Source organism: Passer domesticus, chromosome 4, assembly GCF_036417665.1.
Source record: "Passer domesticus isolate bPasDom1 chromosome 4, bPasDom1.hap1, whole genome shotgun sequence".
In the NCBI taxonomy this organism is placed as follows: Eukaryota; Metazoa; Chordata; class Aves; order Passeriformes; family Passeridae; genus Passer; species Passer domesticus.
In genome coordinates this window covers 75,643,062-75,659,246 of record NC_087477.1, presented here as the reverse complement: position 1 = coordinate 75,659,246, position 16,185 = coordinate 75,643,062, and positions in this window count along the sequence as shown.

Here is a 16,185-nt window from a genome sequence, read left to right as displayed (position 1 = left end):
ACTGGAGCAGAGGGCACAACAAAACCACACAGTGTCTACTCTCTGCCACCAAGGCCATAAGGTGATGGGGTGAGCATTATTGAGGTGGATACTTTCATGGTGGGGGTGCCCCAAGCCACTCAGGTCCCTTTTTCTTCCCTACCCCTGTGCATTACCTTAGGCAAAACCAGCATCAGAGGGCTGTTCCCCACTGTTTGCCTGTGAAACCTGCACAAGGCTATTTCTGACCATCTCTGGAGCACCTCTGTGAGGCCAAGAATCGCTGACCTCCCGTTTGGGAGGCAAACAGGGCTCCAGCCTCCAGGCACAATGAGAGGCACTTGAAATAAACTGATTGCTGCTGAAACAGCCTCTGGGGATGTCTGTTCCTGAAAATCAGTTTTTGCTGGCAGTTATGAATGCTGCAGGGGTGCCCTGGCCGCCAGCAGCTGAGGGACACCTACCCAGAAACACAGCCCTGGCAGCCTGGCCCTGGATCCTGCAGCAGCACCCCAGGGCCATCATCCCTCCAGCAGTGCAGCTGGGCTTTGGGATGTGGGGGTTATCTAGCTGAGCAGCCAGGCAGCGATGGGAGAGCACAAAGTTAATGCCTTTGCCCTGTGCCTCTGGCCCCTGTCACTTCCCTGCCCCATCCAGAGGTGCAGACCCTGATAGCAATATCTCACTCAGAGGAGGTGAACACAAAACACCTCCTGGGACTGATAGCAATGTGTTCTGATCCCCAGGGATTCGGCCTGGGGGCAGAACAGCTGTAAAATCATGCATGTGCACAAGCTATATTTTATATCAGAGCTAACCAAAAAAACACCTCCACCCTTAATACTGCTTTAGTGAAATAACAGAGAAGTGGCAACAAGAGCTGAGTTGGTTTTAGGAGCTGCTGCAGTGTGGGTGTGCTGTGTGCCTTAAAGCACCTCAATTAACTGCTAATTGGGTTCAAACTCTCCACACATGGCCACACATGGCCACATGTCCCTGTCCTGTCCTCTTTCATCCTTCGTGGTGAATTTCTTCCGATTAAAAAATTAGAATTCATGGAGACAAGGACTTTTCCTCCATGCCCTGTGTTCCCAGACACAAATCTCATGCTCTGGAGGAGACAGGACCTCATGATCCCTTTTCCTGTTGCTCCAGCACAGCCACCATCTATGTACACCTTGATGCCTCCTAAAAAGCCAAAGCAAAGCAGCAGCACAGGCCCAGTCCAGGCTGTCCCCTCTGCCATAAGCATGGCCTCCCAGCAGGGGTTTGGCATTCTCCCAAGGAAAGGAAGAAGGCTGAGGCTGGAATCCAGCAAGGAGGACCCCAGGTCTACCAGCTGAGAACATCCAGCCCACAAAAATGTTTTTATCTTGGCCAAACAGCTGCAAAATATTCCATCTGTCTACTTACCTATCCAGCTATCTACATCTCTCCCTCCATCCATGAATCCATTCATCCATCCATCCATCCACCATCCATCCATCCATCCATCCATCCATCCATCCATCCATCCATCCATCATCCATCCATCATCCATCATCCATCCATCCATCCATCATCCATCCATCCATCCATCCATCCATCCATCCATCCATCCACCCACCATCCATTCATCATCCCATCCATTCATCCATCCATTCATCATCCATCCATTGTTCCCTCCAACCATCCATCCATTCATCCCCTTCCATCATCCATCCATCAATCATCCATCCATCACCCATCTATTCATCCATCTATCCATCCATCCATCCATCCATCCATCCATCCATCCATCCATCCATCCATCCATCCATCCATCCATCCATCCATCCCCACCTTTTTCCAGGTGACCCCTCTGCTCAGCTGTTGCCCGAGCCTGCTGGGATTGCTCCTGAGGGTGTGCTGGAGTCAGATTGAAGTTTCCTTCATCTCCCAAGCCTTTCACGGAACTTTCTGTGACATTTCTCTCGTGGCTCCCTCAAGCATCTCCCTGGTTCACAGCACCCCACCAGCCTCTGTTACACAAATTAAGTACCACAGTTACCCCCTCTTCCATTTTAATAGATAGGAAATCCTCAGGGGGGTGAAGGTGAGGGTGTCCTGTCACAAAGATCATTTTTATTGAAATTATTTACAACACTACTGGTCGAATTTGTCAGGAAATCAGCCTATTAATTTCTCCATGGTAGGTTTTCATTATTTTCTGTGCTTGATTGCATTTGCAAAGTCAATAACGTAAATTCAGCACCTGATATCTGTTATAACAGAAGAGGAATGAGCATTGTAGAAAGATGAATCTTCTCATCTGGACATCAAAGGCAGGGTCAGGTGAATCATGCTCCAAAAAGCACTCATTTCTCTCTGTAATAACCAGTCCAAGACATGTCTAGACTACCCAGCAGTAAATGTCTATCCCAGAAACACCTAAGGTGAGATAAATCCTAACATGATGCCTCTGTAGAGAAGCTTAATTGCACCTGAGAACTCAGGGAAGCAGAAGGACAAATTATCATTTTTCAACAGATATTCATTGGGGCTTTAAATGTAAATGGTTGCATCCAGCAACCAAAGACTAAAGACTTAACAGGGAAATATATTCCTGGTTGTTAAAAAATTAAAGGTTTGATGCTGTGGTAAGGACAAATTACTTGTAAAAACTCAGGTGGTCATTAGTGTGGTCCAGCTGCACTGGTTATCTGCACTGTGGTTCCATCTACCAGAGAGAAGTGGGAAAATCAATTGCTCACCACCAGTATTTATATTATAGTCTAATTACTTCAGGTTTTTTAACCTATACAGGAAAAAACTGATGGAATAGGAAAAGAATAAAGAGTTGCTTTGTGTTTCTCTGCAGAGAGAGAAGTGCAATGGAAGAAAGGAACACTACAGCAAACTGAATTACCTTTCACTCCTCTTTATTTGTTTTATGTTGTCGCTCATATTTTACCTTGCAGCAACCCTGAACAATAGCCATTAAAAATCAACATCAGTTTTTCAATTCTGTTGTTTAGAGGCCATTTTGGTTTAGAGCTGCTGGACTTAATTGTAAGAACAGAAGCTCCTACATCCTTCTCAGCTGAAGAGACCTTGTTTTCAACAGCAAAGACTGATCTGTACGACAAGATTGGTTTCCAAGATTAATTTTTTGTGCTTTTTCCATTGTGGAAATGTAAAGAAAAAAAGACAAAACAGTAAATGCTTATGTCTTACAGGTTGTGACTTCTTTAGGAGCATATTAAGGAAGAGAAAGAAATGCTAGATGTCAGTGGTCACTAAAAAAACCTCCAAGTAATTGCACTAGGAAGATATTTGGGCAAAGCATCCAGGGAAAGAGGATTCAGTACTGGAGCAGGACCCACCAAGTGGGAAGGATGGATCTTTCCCCCACCCTGGGAGTTGTGAAAACACCAGAGTGAGGGAGGGATGGCTAGATGGTTACAAGAGCTGTTCTTGGCCTTTGCCAAGCATGGGCAGTCCCACAGTGACAAACTTCTCCTGCTCTTAAAGCACAAGGAGTCTCAAACCTGCTAGAGAGTCATTACAAGAGAGTCATTACAAGAGAGTCATTACAAGGGAGGTCCAGCCTTGAAACCCAAAAAGATCACCCCAGGAAGTGAATTTAGGATTGGATGCTCTCTTCACATACTGATTTACCTTTTTTTTTCCTCCCCCCATGGATAGAGGAGCTGAGCAATCCAGGAGGTGTTTGCAGGGTTTGGATTGCTTTGCTCTGACAACCACACCATACCTTGAATAATGACCTCACACTGAATGTCAAACCTGCACAAAGAGCTGAATTTTTCCTCCAGCCCAGCAGGTGGGTGAGAGGCCCCAGCCCAGGAGCCTCCATCCATCCATCCATCCATCCATCCATCCATCCATCCATCCATCCATCCATCCATCCATCCATCCATCCATTCACCCACCCATCCATCCATCCACCCATCCATCCATCCATCCATCCATCCATCCATCCATCCATCCATCCATCCATCCATCCATCCATCCATCCATCCATCCATCCATCCATGTGCCATGCCTCTCAAATGCAGGGGTGTGCAGGGGCAGCAGGGCTCTCTGCAGCTGCCACTGTGGGCACATCCCCTCGTGGATATACACAGACACAAGGGCACGGCAGAGGAACAGTCCTTCCTTCCATTTCAGGGCAGAAAACCCAGAAAAACACCACCTAAAATAACTTCAGGGTTGACCACAGGGGAAAAAACACACTGTGATTCTGCCTCACATTGCAGAGATTGGCATTCTGTTCAAAATGCTCTCTAATGCAAGAATGATGTCTAAAACATCATTATCAGCCTGTATGCATGACAATTCATTAAAAACTCAAATATATATATATACTTTATATATATATATATATATATCTGTACTTCTATAATGAAGATACCTTTTTTCCCCTTAAGAATGAATATTATAGACCCAGCTCTCCCACTGAGTCCACTGTAAGAAAGAACCCAACTGGAGTTCCACCTTTTGCATTGCTAAATGTGGTGAATGGAATTAATGAAATGACAGGGAAAATTATGCTGACCTGTCCCATTCTTCATTCCCATTCAGTTTTGTAGGGGTTAATGCACAGAAGAAAAAAGGTGGCTCTGCTTATCAGATTGGGTTTCAGATAATGTTAGATGGGACAGCAGTGTCTTGGGAAAAGTGGGAAGCTGAAAAAAGGGTGGGTAAATAAAAGAAAAAAAAAAGGAAAAAAGAATGGAAATTAGAAAAAAAGTCAACCTGGTAGCCAGTTTCTACAAATACAATAGTGTGAAAACTTTTCAGTTTGGTTCCCAGACAGGAAAAACTTGTATGGCTGGCACTTGGGTACACTAAACTGCAGAAAATATCCATGAAAGCTTATTAAATTTTCACAAGGCTGAGGTGTTTTTCACTGATGCTAGATCTGAACTTTTTATCATTGCAGTATTAGTCTCCTAAATGTCAATTAATGCACCTGGGATTATCACACACCATCTCCTTCAGTGTGGCCATGGTGAGGAGAACTGCAATTCCCCTTCATGCTTCAGCTGTATTGCAGTGTTTAAAGCCTGTATTTGAGATTTTGGGCAGCCTGGCAAGATTCCCTCCCTGTGACTTGCAGAAATGGTGCATTTAGTGAAGGCAGATGCTGGGTTTTTTTCACACTCCTTCTAACAGAAACACAATAGATTTTGATATGGACAGCAATGCCCTCTAGAAACACAAAGGACATGATTCAGCTGGCTAAACATGAGGATCTGCTATCATTTGAGACAGCCTGTGTTTAGATGGTTTGAGGTGAGCCCAGCCAGGCCGTGAGCAGTGCTCTGGGAGAGTTACCCAGCTGGAGAGGTAAGAAATATTGTTGTTTTTTCCCTTACTCTCATGCTGAGTCATTAAGATTTATTGTATGCTCTGCTTGCATGGCAAACGTGAACAAGTCACACAGATACCTTCAAAACTTGCAAGTTATAAAGGCTAAAATATAAATATTCTTTCCCCCTCTGGGATTGTTTGTTTTCCTAGATTAAGAACATCTGAGACACACAGCTTAATCACATGATTATCTATTATTTCTATACTAGCCTTTTAATTAATGTCAGTGTCATAACACCTCTGGTCCTAAGAATTTGCTATGCCTGTGCCTAATTGAAAAAAAAAAAAGAAGATAGCTTTCAATAGGACAAATAATAGTGAAATGAGCAGGGTATGTGATAAAAGGGTTCCTTTGTCATTCACTTAAGCAAAAGTAATCAAAACACTTCACTATGCTAATAAACTGCAAAATTATTCATTGAGATGGCTTGTTCCTTCGTCATGTCAGAGTCTCAAAGGATTTGTCACCAGAGCTTCCACACAGATTTTCAGTATTTTTTGCATATGTAAAGAAGTCTTAAGGGAAAACAGCACAGAAGCTCAGGCCCTACAAAAGGCTGTGTCAGATGGGTAAGAGCTGTGAACTTAATACACTGTGAGCATGCAGGTATAGAATGATTTATCTAAGTTTGTCCTGTACTCAAAAACTCACTCTCAGAAAAAGATTTTTAAGAGTTTTGTGTTTAAAGTGAAGAATTATTTTACCATGGGTGTGCAAGAGCCTCCTACTCCCTGGATGTGAGCAGAACTGGAGGCTGTAGAGCTCATTCCCCAAGCACTCAGGTGGCTGCCCAGGGAGCTTTGCCTGCTGTCATGTCTGGGGTTGTGGAAAATCTGTGCTGAAACACCAGGTCGAGGTAAGCAGCAATGTTTAAGCTTGTTTCTTTGTTCCCTGTCCACTAAATTAAAGAGTGTCACACAAATATCTTTACATTCATTCTGTTGTCATTGTGCTCGCAGCACCCAGGATGAGGGAAGAGATGAATCTGACTTCATATTTCTTAGAAGGCTGATCTATTATATTGTGATATTATATTAAAAATGCTATACTAAAGCTATACTAAAAAGAATAGAAAAAAGGATTTCATCAGAAGGCTAGGAAAGGAAAGAATAATAAAAACTTGTGACAGAGAGTCTGACACAGCTGGCTGTGATTGGTCCTCAAGTAAAAACAATCCACGTAAGACCAATCAAAGATGTACCTGTTGGCAAACCATCTCCAGACCACATTCCAAGGCAATCATGCAGTTACTGTTTGCATTTATTTTCTGAGGCTTCTCAGCTTCTCAGGAGAAAATCCTATTGAAAGGATTTTTCATAAAAATATCATGGTGACCATTCTATAGCTAATGTGTGATAAAGGCTGTGTGATTTTGTGCTGCAGAGCTGACAAGTCCCAGCCACTTTCACTGGTGGCTCTTGCTCTGAGCAAGATGCTCTGAGCCCACGTGGCTGCAGTGCAGAGCATCCTCAGCAGGCAGCTCCCAACTTCTGGCGGGGTCACCTCTGCCCATTGCAGCATTTTAAGAGATGGCCACAGTACCTTTGCCCCTCTTCACCTCTTGACTTCAGGAATACCCACAGAGTGGGACTTCAAAGGAATTCCTCTGGCTCTGTAACTCTGTGGGACATGTTGGAGCAGAGCTTCCCACAGCTTCCCTGCAGCACTCACCTTCCCCAGGGGCTCCTGCAGCCCACGCTGTGCTCTCTGCTGTTCCAGCACCACTGAGCCTCCCAAACTGCACTGACAGAGAGTTCCTGCCATGGGTGGGGAGGCATTTGCTGAAATTCAATATAGTAACCCTTGGTCAGTTTATTGGGACATGAAGTTCTTGGAAGTGAGGTACCTAGCAGTGTTATTTTCCTGGCAAAATGTTTTAATTAAAGAAAGCCATTTTGTTCCTGCTTAATTATTGTTTCTGGGAGTGCTACCAAAGTTAGACATTTAAATTGTAAAGGCCAAGCATTTTGTCTATCCTGCTCAACCTAATAAAACCTATTTATGACTCCTACATACAAACCATCCCAATTATTACAATGCCAGGTCTTCAAAGGGGCTGGTTTGATTTAGTTTACAGAGAGATGAAAAATCTGTGTGGCTCTGGCACTGGAGTCTTTTGTGGGGGGTTGTCAAAGGCCACGTTCTGTGCAGGTGACTCAAGATCAGTCTTTACAGACAAAGCATGTCAGTCTGAGGAGAACAGAAATAAATAGACATATAAGACACTTCCCATAGAATGTTTGATACAGCCTGCCTTGGTAATGGTTCCATGCTTGTGTCCTGACTGGTAGCACTGCCAGAGGCTGTTTTCACAGCCCTGTGCCACAGCCTGAGGGAATAAGAGCACCACTGACCATTCCAAAAGGAACTGATCTGAAAACCTTATTTCTCTGTGAGGAAAATTTGAGATCTATCCCAGCACACACTGTGAGGAGGAATGCCTTGGCCTGTAAGCACTAAGTTGTCTGGAGGAGTAGTGGTGGACAGATGGCTCAGATGAAATTTCAGAGAACCTGAGGCAAGAAATCATGATGCATTTAAAGATGCACACTGGGAGGGCTGCTCCAAGTTGTGGTCCTTCTCTAAACCTCTCACAGATGCTAAAATTACAAAGCAGGCTTGAGATCTTGGATCCCTGCAGTGGTGTCCAAGTTCAGTTATCAGTACCAAAAGGTTCAAAACTTTCCTGATCCTTAATTGTGGGAGCAGAAAGACAGAGGCTTCTTCAGAGCATCTCCATACTTTCTGAATTGAGGCTTTTCCATGCAGGTTTCCTTTAGGCTCAGTTTTATCTGCTAAATTCTGTCATTTCACTAGTTTTTTGGGGAATAGAACCTACATTTTTTCAACTGCATATCAAGAAGTTTTTTCAAAATTGACTTTTAGTCCAATGGTTTTATGAACCAAGCAATTTGATGCCTTACTTCCCCATTTCTCCAAGTCAGGAAAAGGAAGTATCTGAAGATTAAACACTTAGCCTACAATGTGAGGTTCATGTAGGCAGTAAAAGAATTTCAGTTCCACAGTTTCCTCCCTATGACTAAAGTGTTTAAATGAACTACAAACAGGACAATGTTTTAAGCTGGCAGATTTGGAAATAAAAAAAAAAAACAAACCCACAAGTGAAAAAAAGAGACTTTGCTGTTGCTGAGAATGAATGTCCTTGGAGTAAGGAGTAAAAAAAAAAAAAAGTTATTGGCAACTGTTAGGTACAGAAGTATCAATGAGCAAAAAAAAGCAGGAGGCAGAGTGGGATGGGGAGTGAATAACACCTGCTGCTAAGATAATCTATTGAAATAACTGAAATATGAGGAATCTAGAAATGAGTTTTAAGGCTAAGACATCACATAAAAATAGCTGAAATGCCCACTCTCAAGTCAGAAGATGATGGAGGGGAAGCAGGGACAAGGAAGCACATTCCTGGCTCTGTACCACCAGTGTGGAGCACGAAGGAGGACTTGGAGGATCCATAATGCAGGAGTGATGAAAAAAGTGGAAAGCCTTCCAGCCCAAGGGCAGAAGGAAGGGATTTCACTGGGATGTACCTATGGGCAAAGCCATATTTAGAAACAGAAAGCATTACCTGGATTGAAGACTGGAGACAGAGGCCAGGCTTTTCTGGGGGATGCAGTACCTTGGAGGCTGGGCAGTCATGCCTTTTTTTTTTTTTTTTTTTTTTTGGCAAATATTGATGAGTTCAAATGCAGTGGCCAGCCCCAAGAGGGAGCACAGAAAGCTCCTCAGCAGAACATCCTGTAATCTAGTGATTTGTGCATTCCTGTGGGTGGTGGATGTTGAAAGCCTTTCAGGGAGAAAGGTTTCCTACACTTTGTAGATAAAAGGACAGGAGCAGCAGACTCAGCCAGGCATTGCTCTGGCTGCCTTTTGAAGGAAGGAACAGCCTCCTCAGTGCTAGAATGAAAAGCCATGGATATCAGCCACAAGGAAGTGGACCCCAGAAGGTGGAACTTAAAATCCAGAGGGGCAGAATCAATCACTTCTGGGCTACTTGGTTATTCAGAGGACTGGCAAACAAGGGACAGCTCTCAGGCATTTTGTGGAGTGCTGAGTGTATACCTGGTCCTAAAAATGCTGTGTGACACCAACAGTCTGCCAGCTCCTGCTACTCCTGTCAGGCTGAGTAATCCTCACGCTAGCAGCTGATGAAAAGAAGGGTCAGAAGTTCATTTGACCCAAGCTGGACTTGCAGATAAGCAAAGATGAAGTGCCCAGCTCAGCAGGTCACCTCCCTGCATGGCAAGGATGGACACACCAAGAACGTGAGCAGGAAATGGAGGGTGGTGCTGGGGTGGGCTGGGATAGACAAACACACTTTTGGCCAACCTCGAGGGTAAGGTTATTACACACTTATTACACAAAAGCCAACACACTCCTGATCATGTCTGTCTAGTGCTGAGGCTCTCAAAGGATACATGCTCATGCTTATCTTTGAGGAAGTCACAGATGTGTGGTTTTGCTATTTCCAAGCTCCCAAATGAACGGACAGCAATAGTTCTGAAGAGAGTGTTCAGTCAGAGAAAATCAACCTGTAGATGCCTCACAGTGATGAGCTGCACTAAAAGCACCAGAAGGAGCATTTGGGACTATGAACCTTTATGCCCACTTTGTGATTTGAGCTTGCAGAGGCATGTCTTCCTCAAAATTGAAGCAGAGGGAAAATCACCTCTGAAGTCAGAACTGTGTACCTTAAACATATGAGGATACATGGAAATAATATTTAAAAAAAATCAGGTGTTGCCCAACATTGAAAAAACCCAGTAATTTCTCATGGAAGACTGGTGAATACAAACTTTGGTCAGTCTTAAGGAGCTGTCTGCAAATCAGCTTGGGAACAGTGTTTTCTGTCTTATGACTTACTGATCTTGTATGTTGTTTCAGAGAAAAGACCCCAATTTGTACCCTAATTGCTGTGTTTAACAACCATACAGTTATGTAAATGTTATATACATGTCACATATAAAAGGCATGACCCTGGGTAAGGAAATGTATCAAAACCTCAACCAGCTGAGCAGCAAGTGCCCTACAAAGATACAGATAAAAGCTGTATCAAGTTTCAATTCACACAGCTGAAGGTGCCTCCTTAAGAACCATGGAGAGTCCTGTCTCCAGGCCTGAGCCAGGCCCAGTAAAGCTTCCTCAGCAACATTGATGCAGTCACTCCTGTAACATGTTATCCATAAGGAATTGGTGTGAACACTGGCAAGTAGGAAAATGTGTGGGGAAATAGCAAAACAACAAAGTCTGGAAAGTTTGAACACTACTATTTTTTGCTTGATCAAAAGATCAAGATCCTTTAAAGACCCAGGGCAGGTCAGAATTTAACTATTTTGTTTCAGTATGAAGAAAAATCCATGTGCACTAGTTGAGAGAGACTACATCAGAAAATCCCAGTTTTCTCCACACCAGTAAAACTCCAGTGATTAAAAAACACCATTATGGACTCTTTCTCTGAGGCAAGTAAGAACCTGGCTCTGCCATCCAGGCAGACTGCAGAGCTGGCCCAGGTGGGATTCTGGCTGGGAATGACCAGCAGAAAAGCAAAGTGCTTCACCTCTGCTGTTGGAATACACTCACTGAATAACTGAGGCTGGTCAGGATCTGTGCTGGTTCCTTCTACTCCTGTCCCCAAGGGCCAGCTTCACAGAGGGGAATGGCAGGGAGCTTTGTTTTCTCTTGCACAGTACAGAGTCTGCCCAGAACCAATAACACAAATTGCACTGGAAGCCCCCTCATTTGGCATTGGGATGCAAACTCAGGGTCTGAGTTGCTGGTGTCATTGCAGAGCCAGTGGCACCTTTCTGTTCTGTATGTGCATTCTCTGAAGGCTGGAGGGTTGGAAAGGATCCCAGTGTGCTGCTCAGCCTCTGCCCCTGGACTGAAGAAGGATCAAAGAAGCATAAGTATATTGTGACGTGTATTTGTCAATCCTGCTCTAGAAATGCATGGTAATAAATTCCTGAAAGCTCTATTCAATGTTCAGTTATAGCTAGCATTCTTTTTAAAGTTTCTTAACATCTTCCCTTGTTATACCTTGCTGAAATTTAAGCCCCTCTTCTCAATCTCCAGGGGACCTATGGAGCAGTTCACTGCCACCTTTATGTCAGCCCATCTCTTACTGAATGAATCCTTTTAGATTTCTCCTCAGTCTTCTCAAGGTTAATTGGCTTAAATTCTTGCAGCCTTTCCTCGCAGGTGATATTGTCTATAGCTCTGATCACTCCTGTTGGTCTCCTATGGATTCCTGTTGTTCCATCTATTTTCTGAAACACCCTTCTGAAAACTGGGCAGGACATTCAAGCGAGACCTTGCTGGGGCTGAAGTGAGTGGAGGGATTGCTTATACCACTCCTGATCATTCTACAAACACCTTCACATCCCCAGGTCCTCTCCTGAAATTGATACCTAACTAGCTGTTCCCTACACTTTAGGAAATATGTTGCCTACATTTGAGTAGCTAACTGGTTTTTCTTTTGTGTGAAGCTTTGCATTTATCCTCCCTCCTTTATATTCATCTTATACTACTATTCCATTGTGTTAAAATCCTTTTGAATTATAAAATCCAGAATCCCTGTTGGTCAGAAGGATTTAAAACAAGATTTCAATTGTACAAAAGCAATATAAACAGGATTCAAGAGGTTCCCAAAGAAATATACGATTCTTTGCAGAAAAATATTTGGTTTGTTGTGCAATGGTAAATGTCTACCCAGACTGGAGGTGTAGGATGAATTAAAGAGGTTTTTATTAACCTGGTATCCAGGGAATGGAAGGTGTTAAAGGATATGGATAACGCCAGGAGAAGGTTAAATTTTAGGTCAAGTATGAGAAGAAGTGAAAGGACTAAAAACAAATCAGCTCCAGAAGAAAAATCAAATATATCATAAGCCATAGCATCAGAGGCAGCCAGAGAGTTTGACTACAGCCCAACATTTACAACACTTTTTTAACCTCATCTGAGACCCACAGAGGCCCCAAGGGAAGATGTTGACTTCTCCCAGCTCATATGTTACAAAAGCTCATTATATTTAAAGGAAAACCTCCCTGGGAAGCTTATTTAATTTAACATCATGGTTCAAGTGAATGAATGGGAAGATAAACAGAGATGGGGATTGCTGGCAGGCAAGTAGGGTGGCTCAGCTTTCAAACTGCTACAGAATTTATTCATTGTGAAGAAATGGAGTTCTTATAGGTGTCTTTCACATGCAGTTTGGAGTCAATCATCAGCCTGAACAGGCTCTGGGGCATAGCTTAGAGTTAAAAAGAGAGGGAAAAAAATGTCTGGCAGAAGTCCTGAGGACACTTGTCTTCTTCACCTAACCAGACACCAATAAAACATTCAGGATAAATCAGCAATTAACTAATTTCTGGACTCAGCTGGATGTGGACTAATGGATCAGCGCAAAGAGGCCAAGTAACCCAGGGAGATATTTAATTTTGTCTCAGCCAATTCTGTAGAGAAAGGCAGTGTAGCAGGCAGCAGCCACTCGTGGAGAGGATGGAGGTTGATTCTCAGGAGCCTGTAACTACAGTACTCTGTTTAACACACAAATTGGAAAATGGGATTGTAATCTGATGCATGGCACTTTGGAATAATTAGATGTGAGAAATTCAGTGTGCACAGCAGATGAAGCTGCCAAAAAATGTAGGGAATGGGAGAACCAGAGAGGATTTCTACAGTCAATTTCTGATAGCCTGGAAAAATTGATCATGAAATTAACCACTACAGTAAAAATATAGTTAGCCAGAGAACTGTCTCCAATATGCCATAAATGCATAAATGTCTTGCCAAATGGCAGAGGAATGAACTGAGAGCACAAAGATTAGAGGTAAAACTATAAGCAATTTTTTTTAAAACTTGTGGACAACTAATAGTGAGATTTTTACTAGAAATAGTATCTATGAGGAGTGGGAGGAAAGGTTAGCAGTGGAAAATTGTCAGTGTAAGAAGCAAAAGTTGAGGAAGAAAGGAGCTAAATATTGTCCAACTAATTAACCTTGAATGGAGAAGGTGACATGGAAAAGTGCACAAAAAATGTGCAAACATTGGCTGGAAGCTGGACCACCACAATTCAAAACATAAAAAGACAGCATAAAAAATTGCCTGGACTTAGAGCAGATAATAACAACATGCTTGATAGCAAAAAAGGGACTTCCAGGAACAGGTGGAATAAGTGCACTTCAAATATGTCTCAAGAGAACCAGCTGACCAGTGGCAGCAGTCTGGCTGCTGTCTCCAGAAGGGATGAGCTGATTATTAGGCTGGGGGTGGTTCCCAGCAAGGCAAAGACAGGGCACAATTGAAACTTATTTTAAACCCAGAGACCCACTCTCTACTAAAACCATTGCAGAATGGCAGAAAAAACTGATTCCATTCCACTCCCTGAATGTTTCTGACAATGTGCTAATACCAAAAGGAAGCATGCCAGCCAAAAGTGAGCCTCTGAGCCAGGGAATATAGTAAATGCTGGCACAGAATGAGGCAACACAGGTGGGAAGGCAAATCCCCAAACACTTCTGGGGCTTCTTCTGGAATGGCACTATATCCTTAATGTGGTGCAGCAGAATGTTTAAAGGGATTTTCTGGCTTGTCTTCCAGCCAGGTGATTGCTGTTGTCTAACTGAGGAATGACACAGGACCAAAACTCAGGTTGGATGGGACCTCAGGAGGTCTCCAGTCCAACCTCCTGCTCAAAGCAGGGTGAGCTATGAGGTCAAACAGAGGCTACTCAGAGATTTGTCCAGTCTGGTCTTCTAATGGTGAAGCAAGAAAAGATGTTTCAGGCCACTGAGAAAATATATCAATAAACTATAATACAACCTTGAACCTGTTCTTTGGCCTCCTTTTCAAATCAGATTAAACAAGAAATGAGAGGAATAGGTTTTGTTGACTCCCAAAAAGTGAAATTAGTTTATTTTTAAAGGTTTTTCCTTAATCATTAACATGAACAAAGCTATGTCCTGGGTGATCTAGTAGACTCAATCTCTTAATCTACTCTTACTTTCCAAAAACTCACACTTTTTTTCCCTCCCCATGTTTAAGATGTTTTGCTCACATAAAATCTGAGGTCAATGTTTGAGCTATGGTCATTATCAAGTTGGACCGGCACTGGAGATCAGAGTCCTGCTGTCCCACAGTTGTATGTGGACATGACAAGATTGCAAGCAGGGCAGTATTGGTCATGCCATCCCATGCACACACCAGCAAAGAGCTGAGCTGTTCCATTTCCCACAGACACTGAGCTAAAGTATTTCCAATAGGGCTCTTTCCTCGCTACTTTACATGGCAAACAAAGAGATTTACAGATGAACTAAAGGAAGATTCAGGCCATCAAAGACTGAAATTAAACCAGACACAAATCAGTTCAAAAGGATATTATTACTGTGTTCAGAGAATCAATTAATAAAATTCCCTCTCACAAAGGATATCTGGAACTAAGTACAACCATCTATTTCCCCTGCCCATTTATTTTGTGATTTCCCATGCTTATTGATCAGTACTTTTGTAGGGTTCTACAATTCAAATAGAAGCTTTTCTTTCTCTCTCTCCCAGTGCCTCCTTGTAGGTTGTGAGGAAAACAGAATCATTTTAGAGACCAAATTGAGAGCTTCAAAGATGTAAAAGTGCTCTTATGATTGTTCTTGCTCAAGCCTAACCATGTTTTCAAGTCCTTTTCATACAGAACCAAAATAACCTGACAAGGTGGTTATTTATTATAATAAGGGTCTTGAGTTCTGTGGTGTGAAATTATTGTGCCACCCAAAGGAATTCAAGGCAGTCATCAAATACTGAATATTTTCACCTATATTTATTTGGGAGGAAATCTGTGGTCAGGACTGGCCTTGCTTCCTATAATGGCTCTTTAGATTCAGACCTCAACTAAGGTTTGGAAAAACTGTACTGCACAGATTTTATAATTATACATAGATCAGCACACAAGCGAGCTAAAACTGATGCCTTGTCCAGAGGACCTCACTGGGAAATGAATAGCAAACACCACTCTTTCTCAAGTGGAGAAAGCTTCTCAGTTTCTTTACTTGGAGAATTTGGAGCACTGCTATCCCAAGTTCATGGTATGTATCCTACAAGATGAGGGGACATAAACTTCACCAAGTCTCAAGACTTGGTCAGCAATAATCCTCCAAAATTATGCCAGTTTGCCTTTTGCCCTCCCAGCAGTGCACACAGAATGAGCCCTTGGACATGTGTGATAAAGTGGTGCTTTATTGCTTGGCCTTCTTCCTTCTGTTAGCTGATTCTTTGGGAATTTAAAACCCTGAAGAAACTGTGACACAAGGAGAATAAAATATTAACTTTGCCTCTTGCATGACAACCTACACAAAGTGCACATGTCTGGGGAACTGTGACTGACAGTCATTTGTGAAGGGCTGTGTTTGAAAATTTGTACGGTGACCTCTGCAGGTCTGGAGCTTCAGATTTGAACAGATGTCAATTCACACAAGTGGATTGAGGTTCTTTTTGTTCTTAAGCATGTTTTTGGGTGTTGTCAGGCTGAAGGGGCTTGAAAAAATACACTATCCATCTAATTGTTATGTATGCATCGTAAGAAAAATGCACAAGGTGAAAATCAGCTGGGAATGTACCAAAAATTATTATTTCCTCCATATGGTAGGAAGGTTAGCAATGAAGTGTTACAGAAACAGGGCTTAGTTAGTAGAGGCCTCCCAAAACCAGTAGATCTTCAAGAGGAGTGAAAGAGATGAGACAGAACATTTCACACTTATTCAATGCCACTGCAAACACAGAGGGCTTGAAAATAGCAAAAACCAGAAGGAAACCTGTGCAAGCTGCTCTCTGCTGGGGAGGTGGGATCA